General features: G+C 44.2%; 1 protein-coding gene across 2 annotated transcripts in view; it reads left to right on the forward strand.

The window, feature by feature from the left end:
• The first annotated feature begins 7,427 nt into the window (after positions 1 to 7,427).
• The window catches only part of ABCA1 (ATP binding cassette subfamily A member 1), a 91,872-nt gene continuing 85,782 nt past the window's right edge, over positions 7,428 to 13,517 (forward strand). The window contains exon 1 of one of the 2 annotated variants that reach the window (XM_048931043.1): positions 7,428 to 7,621. The gene's annotated coding sequence lies outside the window, so the exon portion shown is untranslated. The remainder of the gene's footprint in view (positions 7,622 to 13,517) is intronic. The other variant, XM_048931046.1, reaches the window with a different exon arrangement.

The raw sequence follows: 13,517 nt of genomic DNA on the forward strand, positions 1-13,517 counted from the left end.
TCAGTTAATGAACCCAGTGTGTTTACAGGAAATACAATCCTGCATGAATGGGTGAGACCTGGAACCCCTCAGATTAATCTCCAGTGATTGCAACCAAATCTCTTACAGCATATGAACACTGACATACGTCTACAAAGATACATCGGCTCCTTACTCCCTATGATTATAGCAACATGTAATGACTGACCTACTAGAAGCACTAATGGAAAAAATGTTTTTACAGAAATGAGATAGTGTATGTTTCCTATATGGTTTTTCTGATGGCAGCTTCTTAGGAGTTAGTACCATTTTGGACTCCTGCACTGCGAGAACTTGGCAAGGTGGTATTTCATGTATTTTAATAATAATTAAGAAAAAAAAAATCTAGCAAAACTTAAAATGCTTGTTGATCTGGTGGTAAACTGTGGGAGGGCTTTAAATGATAGCATATGTGTTAAATTTGCCTTGCAGCTACTTGTATCTTCCCCTTCCTTTAGTGTGCCATATGCACCAGCCTTCTATTCTTTTACATAGCTCTTTGGCAATTAATATTTTTGGGTGGATTAACCAAAATTGACGTGATTAGGAATCATTTGCACAGCAGATTTCTTTTTGGTAGGCTACAGTGATTCCTTATCCCATGCATGAACAAAGAGCAGTCCTGGAAATGTCAGTCAAAACATTTGTCCCTGGTCATCTGGGATACCAAAGTCAGAGTTTTAATACTGGACAGTAGACAGCATTTCACACTTGGGCACACCATGTGGGGATAAAGAGGAAAACTATCTGGGATAATAAGAGAGTATGTGGATCATGTTCTAGAGCCCTTCTGGAAATGTGCCATAGATGTTCCTCCAGCAGCCTCCAGGAAGGTTGCTGGTATCCTGACCAGCAACTGCACAGTTGCTTGTACAAATATGCAAAGCAAGTTAGAAACAGCACTTGCAGCAATAGGACTAGTCCCTACAGCTACCCACTCACTCAGTAACAGAGAGGGGTGCTCAAGACAAGCTTAAGCTCAACTATCCCCTTTTGCTACAGATGCTATTGAGAGAATTAAGAGGCAAGGGGGATAAATACCTTTTATTCAGATTCAGACCAAATAATCAGGAACTGACTCTTCTCAGAGCCAAGAAGGAGACAGTGTCTGCAGCACATGTTGGCTACACCCTAGATCCGGCCCCGGATGCCTGCAAGTAGCTAGAGTATGCAGAGGTCAAGCCTGCTGCCTTGATAAAAGAGCTCAGAACATTCAGAAAGTGAGGCTACTTCAAAAGGGCAAAATATAATGTCAGAACTTGAAAGTGGCCCTGTTTTTTTTTTTTTAATGTGGAAGCACAGTGCAGAGTGCTCAGCCCACGCTGAGCAAGCACATAATCTAGTGAGAGGAAAACAAGTTAGGCTGTACAAAGCAGACTGCAGTGTCTGTCAGTAAGTGTGGAAGTCAGCTGGACATTCTGAGCAGCTCTGGAAAGATATGGGTTTGAATAGAGATCCTTCATTCTCCAATGTGACTTCAGCTTGATGTCCAGGGAAGTGGCTGAATTGAAAAAACTCCTTTAAGGCTCAATTGCAGGAGGTGCTTCTCCAGATGGATGAACAGAAGTAAAAGGTAGCCTCCACTCTGTCTCTGAGAACAGTTGCCCCAGGTAAAGGAAGGGTAGGAGAGGTGTCTCTTGTCTCTTGGAAAGCAAGACCCCTGCGGGATGGTGTGGATGCTCAAAAGTTTGCTAAAACTGGGTACTTATGGGCACTTAAAGGCAGAGGTGTGAAAAGGGGAGGAAACAGGTCTGACAAAAAATGTGATTTCTTCTTCAAGGGTGCTGAATTTCATAGCAAGCAAGAATTCTGTATCTTCCCTTCACAAAGACATGAAGACACTGTCAGGTTAAGGAGTGAGGCACTTTTTCAGCTCCACGCTGCAGGTTTGATGGGAACAGAGCAAGCTGGAAGAGGCTGTTGTGAGCCTAAAAGCACGACTCTTCTTGGGTGGAGGCCAAGGGGCTTGCTAGTCTATATATTGCAGTTCAGCAAAATAAAACCTGTCAGGGTCTGAGGATGGCCTGTTCTGTGTATAAGTCCTTTGAAAGGACCAGAGCCAAGGTATGGCGTGCGTTCCTCCATGGCCTTTTGTTGCTGAAGCGGGCAGAATGGGTATGGGGCAGTCCCTCCTCCCTTTCCTTCTGGTTCACAAGGTGGGTTTCAACACTTGACAGTGCCCTTCCTTCTCTTCTTGAGTTTGCTATCTAGTGAAGGAAAAACCTCACTTCCTGAGACTAAACCCCCCCACCACGAGGACTTGCACTGAGTGCTGTGGTCTGCAGCTCCAGATCATGGGAAATGTGGTAATCAGGAACTAACCTGTCTCCACTTACAGCTTAGAGGGAGCACCGGTGGCTTCTGCCATCAAATTCCCAAATGCACATCTCCACTGGCTTATGGAGGTGCCCTAATACATCCTCCCTATATAAAGGGCAGAATCTCTTATAGCTCCAGTTCAGGAATCCTTATCAGGCAAACAGTTCACTGAGCTTCCTGAGCACTGATTTAAATAAAGATTTTTGATCATCTAATTCTTTATCTCTCTAAAATCATTGTTTAAGAAAACGGACAACTACAACTAATATGAAATAGCATTTGGCTGGCCACGAGGAAACATTTGAAAGTAACCACTTTAACTTATATTTCAAGGGCTAAGTTGCTGAAGTTTAAACCAGTTCATTGATTTCACATAAGATTTGTCCATCAATTTCGAAGCCATACGGCATCCTTTTATTCAGCTTTCTTTGCATTTGACTTGGTCCTGTATCTGCTAGACTTCACTTCTGTTTTGTGATGGAGCTTGGCTTCCTTGTTCTATCCACTGAGGATGTTACTAGAATGAACATTTTTCACTGGGTTAAAGCACAGAAATTTTCAAGCATGGGCTTTGTTCACATTGCATTTTTATGCTGTCCATAACTAACCATTCAATTGCATTAATTACACAGAAACACTAGCTTGTACAGGCCAGACTGTCCCTATGGAAGTTGTATGGCGATGTACACGTAAAGCCCTCTGAAGCATTTTTCTGAAGGAATAGCATTTATTTGAAATGTGGACAGTTGCACAAAGGAATACTGAAACGTTAACAGAAAAATGTACACATGCTGCTTGCCATTATAAGGTGTACCTCTGGGGAATATGAGAAAGGAATAAACTTAGTATAAAATTAGAATTGCTGTGTCAGGTATATTTTAGTTGGCAACACTATATATTTTCTTTGCTCTTCAAACTATAGGTTAGACCTGTGATTTGGGAAAATCAGCTTGTTTTTGGCAAACTGAAAGATTTTTACCACTAAGTATTTGGCCACATGTATATTTTACATCCAAAATGTAGTAATTTTGTTAAGAGTGAATCTCACTCTTCTTTACTGTGTATACAGATAACTATAGATGTAATTTTGCACGTGCTTGTATTTAATGCTAAGCACTTATGAGAAATGGCAAAGCTGTGTTTGTGGGAATGGGACCTCTTCTTAAAATAACAGCAGTAATTTGGCAACTAACCTTTGCCAGAGACAGTTTTTAAATCACCCTTCTTCAACACAAAATATGTTGCATTAAGAAATGTTACTCATACTACTTCAGTTGTGACTTGGATTTGTGTGAAATTCAATATATTTACGTTGTACTAAAAAGATTTAGAAATATCTTATTAATTACTGAAAGCAGATCGAAACATACGTTTGTACAGAAGGATAGAGAGAAGGTTCTGTCCTCCATCAGGCACTGGAACAGCCTGCAGCGTACTTTGTTCAGAGGGCACAGTCTTCCCAGGTTCAGCACTTGATATGGTACAGATAAGCACCTCAAGGCTTCCTCCCTGCATGGTGGAGAACAGACAGGTCATGAAGCCTTTGCAGGTGCTTTTCCTTCTTTCCAGCTGGAACGGTGTGTCTTGTAGACTGAATATTGCCTCATTTTGTGTTAATAAGATGAGGGGAAAAATGCGAGCATAGCAGGATGCACTGAAAAGCCTGATGCAGTCATTTGTACTCACTGGACTGTAAATCAGGCTAGAGTGACTAACTCCCATGTTAGGAAGTATAAATTGAAGATGAGATGCTCAGTGAGAGTTTAATTTGCTATAAAATAATAACTGTGCAGCTATTTCTTACTAAAAATTAGGAGTCTCTTTCCAGGAAGGCCTTATGAAAACTGTCACCTCAGCTGACTCAGATACTGCTAATCAAGGGAAAGAATAAAACAACACAGAACAGATGCTTGAAATGCTGACTAACCTTCACTGTGTACCCCAGAAAACAACACAGAAGATTCTGGAAGCTAATGTTGTGCTCAAGAAGAGGAGATCAAAACTCTTCAAAAAGTACGCTTTTTAAACAGACATCCTACTAATCTGTTATCTTCCCTCCTTCCTGAACTAAGCCTTAACTAGTTCACCTAGATTTAAAAGATTTCCAGGTGAGATGTTTCATCTCAACAGCTGACTGCAAAGGGTGTATCAAACAGTGGCATTCTTTATTTCTGAGCTCTGCCTTAGAGCTCTTGTGTTCACAGCAAGGCAGCTCTTGGTGTGACTGGCTGAATCGTCTGTCTCCTCTAGCATCTAGGTGGCAGAGCCATCAGTCTTGCAGGCTCAACAATTGTGTTTTGCCTTGTAGAAGTTACCAGTAAGGAGAAACAACTTCCCCTCAGAAAGAACACAGCATGTTCTCAAATTTTCGGACCTGCAAAAAGAAGATTGCAGTGAAAGTGAGTGAGAAAACTAGCCTCTGGAAAAGAACAGGTCATGTGTGATCTGGAAAGGCATGTCATGGGAGCTGTGCTTTGGGCAATATTGGCAGGCTCTGAAATGGCTGATGATGGGCCCTCAAAGGTCTGCTGGCTGTGAAGGACCCATAGAGAAGCTGAAGAGCAGTGGAAGGCAAGGAGTGGTGGAGGAAGTTGAGTAGAAAACAAGAGGCAGTAGAAAGAAACAGTTGCACAGAGCCTAATGTCCCTCATTGCCTCATGGAAAGAATTGAGAAGGACTGAACATAACATCAATGGAAAGCAAAAGGTATTGGGGCTGGAGAGCAGGTAAGAGTGGTGTTTAATAGGAACAGGATTTGTGGAAAGGTCAGGAGGGTGTTCCCCGAAGTGTTTAATTGTTTATAGTGACTTGACTCTGCTGTCAGACAACCAAGAAAATGTAAATTTGATAAATGCTGTCCAGTGGCACACAAAGATGCTTTTGGACCAGGTATTTAGCAAACTCAATTAAGTACTCCATTTTCTTCCAATGCTTTACTGGAAGATGGATATCTAAATGCTTTAACAGTTGACACAGATGCTGATTTCCAAAATTAAAGGAAGTCATCCCTTCTGATGATGTTCAAAACACCAACTCACTTTCTGTGGAGGAATCTGATTTAAGGAGCCACCATCACCAGGACAATTTCCAGTCCGTTTTCAGCACTCATATCAGCAGTAAGGCCACTAAGTGTTTTGAAAGCCCTACCCAGTGTGCTCCACTCTGTTTCAAATGCTTCATTGCATGGGATGAGTCCTAACATCGTACTGATAATTAAAGTAACTATACGCTTCCTCCCTGTGTTCTGAGCAAATATGCTGAGATTATGCTACAATTTAAAACTATGATCCAGTAAATGTTTGGAAAAAGTGCAAAGATTGAAAGCTATAGTATATAGTGAAATCTGTAAGCTGCACTTACCGATTAAAGACCTACAGATTAAAGACCTAGTGCTTGTTTCAGTTTTGTAACCAGGTGAATGCATAGCCAGTATATGTCTCTTTCGATCAGTGCAGTTGGGCTGCAGCTGCACTGGGGAACTTCGGATCAGAAATGTGGTCTAGTTTTGTGTTTCCAGTCCAAAGCTCCTCATTATGATGGTGGTTGAGGGAAGGAGCATACATTGCTGTTGAAATGAATGTCAGCTTCCATTCAGTGCAGAAGGACATGCATTGTTAGTCTGAATATTTTCTGCTGTATAAGACATTCCAGTGAATAGCATTACTTCAGATCACAGTCAGTCCAAGATCTCTGGAGGTTGATGTCAGGTATTCCTATTTCTGTGCTCCTCTAAGAACATGCAGTTTCCTCAGTAACCGTGGATCATCCAGGTTGCTCGTAATGAGGCAGAGCATTAACAACAGCATGTTCAATAACATAATTGACTTCACTGTGGATGAGCAATGGCAGTGCATTATGTCCTCGGAGGGAACCATAATTGTCTGTCTTTTGTGCATTGTTGTCATTCATAGACTGTCTTATGCAATGGAAATGCACTTCTATGTTTTCATAGATTGCAGAGCAGAGCTTCCGAGTGCCCTTGACATGTACTGAGCGGAAACTTTAGAGTGGGTCTGATGAAGGTTGCTGTTTTTCTGGGGAAAGAGCCCAGCTGGGAGAACAAGGAACCTTGAAATTGGTAATTGCATATGCTGCTTCTCAGGTGGCCATTTGTGTGTTCGTGATTGGAGCAGGTGCAGTTGGGCAGTGCGAATGTTTAAGCTGGGATCAGCTTGTTTTTTTAAAGTTTGTGAACTTACTTTGTCCAAGAACTGCCTCAGAAACTGACTCTTGATGGATGAAGAATCAAGCATCCACTTTCATGGCTCCTTGCTGTTTCCTGACCAAGTGACACGGACCAGAAGTTCTGATTCTCCTGAAACTGCTGTTGCTGGTAGTGATGTGTTAGCTGGGCACCTGAGGATGCAACCAGTGCCCACCTCGTGCTGTCTGGTGGCACCTGATGCAGGGGCCAGTGCAGGTGAGGAGCTGAGTCTGGTGAGAGCACAGGGCTCTCCCTTGGCCTTTGTCCTCCCTTTCACTTTGAATGTTAGCAAAAATTCCTTCTCCCAAAGAGCGGTGCTGCAGTGGCACGGGCTGCCCAGGGAGGTGGTGGAGTCACCGTCCCTGTGGGTGCTCAAGAACTGCATGGATGTGGCACCGAGGGCATGGTGGAATGGGCTGCTTGTTGGACTTGGTGATCTTAGTGGCCTTTCCAACCCTAATGATTCTGTGATTTCCACAGACCGGTTAGCAGCCGGCCGCGATGTGCGGGAGCCGCACTGACCTCAGCCCAGCAGTAACCATAGGGGGTGCCGTGCAACCCATGCCTTGCCGTGGGTCCCCCAAGCAGCGTGCGGTGTGAGGTGGGCACAGCACCGCCGTTTGTTTTCGGCTGCAGCGAGCACACCCACATGCAAATCGACGCGACTTCCGCCTCCCAAACATTGGCGGCGTCCCTTGCTGCGGGAGGAGAGTGAAAAAAACAGAAGGAAAAAGACGAAGGAGACGGGAAAAACAAAAAGTGTAACGTGGAAGGTCGGGGGGAAATAAAGAAAGAAAGAGGAAAATAGAGAACAGGGAGAAAAGGGGAAAGGAAAAACGATTCCAGGCGCTGCCCGGCTGTGGAAGGGGCGGGCGGTAACGCCCCGCCTCGGGCTGCCCCGCGCCGCCCTATAAAGACACGTCGAGGGACGCGGGTGCTCGGGAGCGGGGCCGGCGTCGGGGCCGGTGTCTGCTCGGTGCGTGGCAGAGCTGAGCTCGGGAGAAGTGGAGCGAAGCGAGGCGAGGCGGCTCGGCTCGGTGCGGGACCGAGGGCGGCTGCCCAGGGCTCCCCGGCCCGAAGGTAGGCTCGGCACAGCACGGCAGCGGTTGCGTTGGGTTAGCGGCACCGCTCGTCCGCGCTCCGCCTGGAGCAGCGTCACGGGGCAGGGGGGAAAAAGCGATTAACTTTTTTTTAATTCTTTTTTTTCTTTTTTTCTTTTTTTCTTTTTTTTCCCCTTAGTGTACGTAACTTTACTGGGAATGGCTTGAGGGGCGGTAGGGGATCGGTAGAGGGCTGATGCGCTTTGTTTGTTCCCCCCCTCCTCCCCCCTTCTCCCACCAGAGTGTGTGTTTATAATTTTGTCGTTATTTTATTCTAGCTGATCCGAACAGAGCAGCTCTGTCTTGGCAGCGCTCGCGTAGGGCGGCTCCAGCGACCCGCCGCCCGCCCCAGCGCTGGCGGGCGCCGGAGACTAGCGGGGGGCTCCGATCCCCTTTGCACCTACGCGGAAATCGATGTCGCTGAGCGGGGAGTGGGGAGCGGGTGTGTAAAAATAATAACAATTCGATCCTGCTGCTTTTGTGATGGGCAGGAGGCACGACTGCATGCAACAGATCTCACCTCTGCGTGCCAGGCTGTTGAGAAGCTTGAACTGCTTCGTTACAGCCTATCGTCAGCCCCCTGCAAAGCGCTACTGCTTGGTTTTGGGCGTGCGTGACTGCTCGGATTCTTAGGTCCATCAAGAAAGATACTCTGATTATAGACTGAAAGTTCCTATTAAGCGCTATTTCTGTCTGTCTTAAACTATTCATCGCATGCCCCTCTCCCGCCCCCCCCCCCCCCCCCCCCCCCCCCCCCCCCCCCGAGCTGTTAGGCATGGAGACTTCGTGGCTGTGTAGATCAATTTGGAGGATCAGAGGCTGAGCTTTAATCTGTTGGAATAGATGTTACTGGAGCCTGAGAGATGTAAACCTGTGCTTACGCGCCTAGCTGAATTTGAGTTGGTTTTGAAAATTACTGGTATAAATTAATACATTAAGGTGCAGTTAGGAGGCAGCATGTAGAGATATGTCCGTGCTTGTACAGCAGGGAACAGCCGTGTCTTGGGCATGCTCCATTAGCAACAGATGGCCACGCTTGCTGTCTTGAGGCTTTTCCTAAGTGAGCAATCCTGCTGAATTTTGAAGAGGGGTAATGTAATTAGACACATGGTGCGGGTGCTTTCTGTTTGTTGTGCCACGGACTGGGAGCAGTGTTGTGTGCCGAGATGTTCTTGTGCAGCACAGTGTGGTTCTGCCACGTCCCTGCAGGCTGTGGAGCTCAGCCTGGTGTGGTCTGCTTGGCCAGCAAGGAGCCCGCTGCCTTCACTAGCAGTGCTTCACTGCCTTGTTTGTCTGGCACTTGTAGTTTGGGTGGGTTGGTTATGGGGCAAGTGTTACAGGTCCGCTCATTCCAAACTGTGGGTAGAGGATTGCCTGGAAAATTTTTTTGATTCTGCCTGGAAAGCAGAAGTTGCACAGTAGAACTCAAATTGAACTTTAGAATCATAGAAGCATTAAGGTTGGTAAAGACTTCTGAGGTCATCTAGTCCAACTGGCTGCCTACCACTAATATTGCACACTAAGCTGTGTCCATAAGTACCATATCTACACACTTCTTGAAAACCTTCATTCTCCCACCTCCTTGGGATTATGGAGAGGGAGAGCTGTTAAGTCTTGCTGATGTTAGCATTATCGTAAAGACTCCTAGGGGAAGAGGGGCAGAGGCCACCATGGACCTCTAACAGCTGGATAGTGGAAGCCTTAAGGGCCCCAGGCTTCAATACTTTTGTTTAACTTTGGAAGTTGGGAATATCTCATGCTAGAAGATGATAAAAATATGTTTGTTGGAGGTGTTCTGTGGGGTATTTGCTATTTTTGAGAGATTGTGGCTGTCCATGTTTGCAATTGCAGTGTTGTGTCTGGCCCCAACTGCTCGCAGTAACTTCTCCTTGATGCATTATTATTGAAGCTCACGTGCCTGAATAGTATTTTGTGTGAAACAAGTACCTCAGGTGCCATTCTTTGTAAGACTGTGGCGTTTGCAGGAGTCTTGGCAACGTTTGGCTATCAGTCTTGGCTTTCCTCCAAACTGAGCAGCGGTACAGGCAGGCATGGTGAGAGCCTCCTGGTGGTCTCCTTACCCAGTGGGACTGGGGTATGCTTATAGATGAGTTTGTCATGGGCTGATGCTGGCCAACCTGTTTGGTAATGCCAGTTTCGTCTTCGGAAACCTCTTCAGCTCGATTCTGCTGATGTGAGCAGAGATCTGGTCTGGCCCCTCTCCATCCTATATCACAGGGTGAGTGGGACTGGTCCCTGGTGAGGTGCTGAACTGCTGAAGTTGGAAAGACTTGAGCTTATTTTCAAAGATAGAAAAAGGACAATGTTACTGTGGCCTTTGTTCTGGAAATAGCCTGTTCTCTACTTCCTGGGCCTCACCCTCACCATGTGAGCCTAAAGCAGTCCACAGATGCTGTAATAACACCTCTGTGGCTTGAGGAAAGCAGCTCTGGACCTTCTATGTAAGTGACGTACACAATGTCTCATGTGTGAATCAGGTGTGATAGGTACAACTCGGGATGTGGGTTCTCTCTTGCCTGCCTCCCTGCAGAGCTTGCTGGCAGAGGGGGGCCTGCAGAACCAGGGCAGGAGCAAGGCCAGTCCCCAGCCTGTCCTCTTGCTGGATGGGATGAGCTCTACTTCTGTTTATCAATGCAGGCTGTACCAGGCAGGTACAGTGCTCCTTAGGGTGTGGTTTCTTCAGAACTTTAATCCAGTGTAATTGGGGGTTGCTGCTGAGCTGCTAATGGCCCTACTTCACCTCCTCCAAGAGCTGGGTCTCTGTCTGTCCATGTTTTGTTCTCTGGGCTGATGCTAAAGTTCACCAACCCAGGGTGACCAAGCTTAAAATTAACTTTTCTTTCTGAACTTCCAGATGAGGGAGTTCTTTCACTGAGGGATGGAAGGGTTGAAAACATTTTTACCTAGGTGATTCTTTAGCATCCTGTGCTCAGATTGTGGGTTTGTGAATGCTGGTGCTGGCACAAAGATGGTGACAGGAGTGGAACAGAAGGGGAATCAGACTACTAATTTGTTTAAGTAACCTTGGAGCAGGAACCGTGGTGTCTGTGTAGGTCTCCTAGGCTGGGTGGCGCTCCAAATCCTGAAATAAGACTCTTTCTCCAGGTCTAACATGGTAGAAAGTTGCTGAATTGTTGTCTTTGAGATTATCGTTTTTGTATCTGCTGAATATTTGAATCCTGAATTCTTGAAAGTTTGCTATGTAGTTATCTAGAACAGTTGTGGTTACTAAGGATAAGGATTATAAATACCGTGATAAGACTCTACTTGTGGTGTTGAAATGTTCATTTTAAAAACTCAAAACATTTCGTATTCTGTTGCTGTATGTCCTATAATGCTGCTGGCTATAGGAGGCCTGTACAGATCAGCTCAGAAGAATTAGCATGAATTGAACCACTGACCAGAATACCCTCTTTCTCTTCATTTTTCGGGTCTCCTTTTCTAATGAAAGGTAACAGTAAAGCCAGACCTGTCTTTTTTATCGCTTGTCTTAGGGAAGGAAAGATGTGAGTTTGCCTCAAGGAGTGAGGGTGAGACAGAGTAGGATGGAAAGCTGTTGATGCAGCTTTTCTCAGACAACAAACTAATGCTGTAGGAAAAATAGGAGCATTCAGGTCTTAAGATTTATTGAGTTATTAGTGAAAGGGCTTGATCATGGATTATAAGAAGAATGTACATCAGTCTGAATGGTATAAACATCCATATACAAGCTGACCTTTTTCCTCTTCTGTTATTTTCTGGAGGAGTATTGCTTAGCAGAGCTCTATCTAATCCAATAAGAGATCCGTTTGTGTTGTGCTAACTTTGTTAGGGAATGATTGTCCTTAGCCAGAAAGAGGAGAGCAGGAGAGCCTTTCCAAGACTGTTCTGGTTTGAGCTAGATAGCAAGGTCAGTCTTTTGGAAAGAGCAAACAAAGCCAGAGCCTCTGACCACACGGTTCAGAGATCATTCTGGAGGTCTGTCTTCCTTTCTATCAGGCAGAAGGCAGGCAGTGTTGTATGGAAGATAAAGAAGTGGCCCAAACCAGCCACCACCCTGTTTTCTTGGCTCTGAAATTTTCTGAAACAATCTGAAATTTTATTTGCCCATTTCCCAGTGAAAGGCTATTACTGGAAGCTGGAAGGCAAGCTGTGCAATTAATATTCATTAGCATTCTTGGCTGTTAGTTTAGTAATAGCCAAAATTAAGCTATGTGTAAGGTCTCAGAGCAACAGTGGTGGCGGTCAAGGTGACCAACAAGACCCAGGGACCAGGATAATCTGTTTTCTAGCAGCAGCACCTGTCTCATGATGACATGCTTCTGTTCCCTGATTCAATGTTGTTATAAGTATGAGATCATAAAAGCTTATATTCCACAATGAAAAAGTGAAAGTGTTTTTTTTTTTTTCTTCTCAGCTGCAGCATTTTTATTTTTTGGTAAAGACTATTAGCTGAGTTGGTCACGTCAGCAACCAGATTTAAAGCCCAGCTTTTTAGATGTTGCTGCTGCTTTTGCAGGTGCATTCTTACGCCTTCAGAAGAAACAAACAAATTATTATACATATATTTTCTCTGAGAGATGTATTTGTGGGGAATATGTTTATGGATATGTCATTGGCTCTTTTTCTCTTCCCTGTATTGTAATTATGCTGCCATAACAGGAGTCTGGTATAATTGCTAGTGGAAAGCAGAATTTAGAATCAAGTTTGATTGGATTTAAAAACAACAACAACAACAACAAAAAACCAACAAATCTCCCTTTGCTCACACAATAAAACAGCAGCAAGCTTTGGTGTGTGCAGTATGGACATTTCTTTCTGGTGGAGTCAAAGTTCAAAATCTAGTTCTCTTCTAGGTGAACTAGGTGAATTTGAACAGACAAATTTGGTTTTAAACCAAATTTGTTAAACTAAATTGATCTTGCATTTCAGAATTTATGCTATCACTGAGTAATGTACTTTTTATCTAATTCATTTGTTTTAAAGTATTTTTGATATTTTAATTGTTCTGTACTCTGCTAAATTGGAGTAGCAGTTCCTACAACCTTGCTTACCAGGTCTCACAAACCTATGGAGATATTCCTTCTAAGAAAGTAGTAGGTATATTTGGAGGAATTTGGATTTATATAAATATATATATATTTATATATATATATATATATATATATATATATTCACTTGTATACCAGCTGTCACCAGATTTCTTCGGATCTTGTTTTTCCCTTGTTTTTTTCTTTCTTTTTTTTTTTTTTTCCATCCCCCCTTTACTGCGTCTTCCAGAGCTTTGTTCACAGCTCTTTTAACATTAGTCTTAGTCTTCACCACTGTAGCTGTCTTCCCAGTTGTGTTCACATGTAAAACCAGACATAACTTCTGTCAAGTGGATTCTCTGTGGGAATGTGCTCTGAATCCAGTGAAACTTTCTCTGCATCATTTAGGACTTCATAAGCTCAACAGAAAATGTATGGCTTGGAACTTATATCCATTAACAACTTGCAGAATTGTTTTGTTTACACTTCTCTTACAAGCTTACTCTCTTCCTTCTGGTATTTAGTGCCACTTCTGCACCCTCCCAAAGCATTTTCCATTCTGAGTGCTTTTGCCTGAAATTGAGTAGACCAGTTCTTCACTTTTGTGCTTAGTCCCTTGATATTGTTGGAGCAGTCTAGTGGATCTCCATCCTGAAGCCCGCATGAAGAAGTGTAGCTTAGGTTTGAACAGATTGTCACCTTTAGCTCATTCCATCAGCATGTGTGATGTTAAAATAACCACACTGTAGCTTATTTCACATCTGTTCACTAGCTTGTTGACCCTTATGGGAGTATGAGTTGAACGATTGGAAGTGAACAATATAATCTGTGTGGAACAACTTGTTT

The sequence above is a fragment of the Lagopus muta genome, chromosome Z, assembly GCF_023343835.1.
Source record: "Lagopus muta isolate bLagMut1 chromosome Z, bLagMut1 primary, whole genome shotgun sequence".
Classification (NCBI taxonomy): Eukaryota; Metazoa; Chordata; class Aves; order Galliformes; family Phasianidae; genus Lagopus; species Lagopus muta.